Source organism: Capricornis sumatraensis, chromosome 1 (assembly GCF_032405125.1).
Source record: "Capricornis sumatraensis isolate serow.1 chromosome 1, serow.2, whole genome shotgun sequence".
Lineage (NCBI taxonomy): Eukaryota > Metazoa > Chordata > Mammalia > Artiodactyla > Bovidae > Capricornis > Capricornis sumatraensis.
This window is the reverse complement of record NC_091069.1, coordinates 12,501-13,094: the sequence shown is the minus strand read 5'-3', so window position 1 is coordinate 13,094 and position 594 is coordinate 12,501.

Here is a 594-nt window from a genome sequence, read left to right as displayed (position 1 = left end):
AGGGTTAGGGTTAGGGTTAGGGTTAGGGTTAGGGTTAGGGTTAGGGTTAGGGTTAGGGTTAGGGTTAGGGTTAGGGTTAGGGTTAGGGTTAGGGTTAGGGTTAGGGTTAGGGTTAGGGTTAGGGTTAGGGTTAGGTTAGGGTTAGGGTTAGGGTTAGGGTTAGGGTTAGGGTTAGGGTTAGGGTTAGGGTTAGGGTTAGGGTTAGGGTTAGGGTTAGGGTTAGGGTTAGGGTTAGGGTTAGGGTTAGGGTTAGGGTTAGGGTTAGGGTTAGGGTTAGGGTTAGGGTTAGGGTTAGGGTTAGGGTTAGGGTTAGGGTTAGGGTTAGGGTTAGGGTTAGGGTTAGGGTTAGGGTTAGGGTTAGGGTTAGGGTTAGGGTTAGGGTTAGGGTTAGGTTAGGGTTAGGGTTAGGGTTAGGGTTAGGTTAGGGTTAGGGTTAGGGTTAGGGTTAGGGTTAGGGTTAGGGTTAGGGTTAGGGTTAGGGTTAGGGTTAGGGTTAGGGTTAGGGTTAGGGTTAGGGTTAGGGTTAGGGTTAGGGTTAGGGTTAGGGTTAGGGTTAGGGTTAGGGTTAGGGTTAGGGTTAGGGTTAGGGTTAGG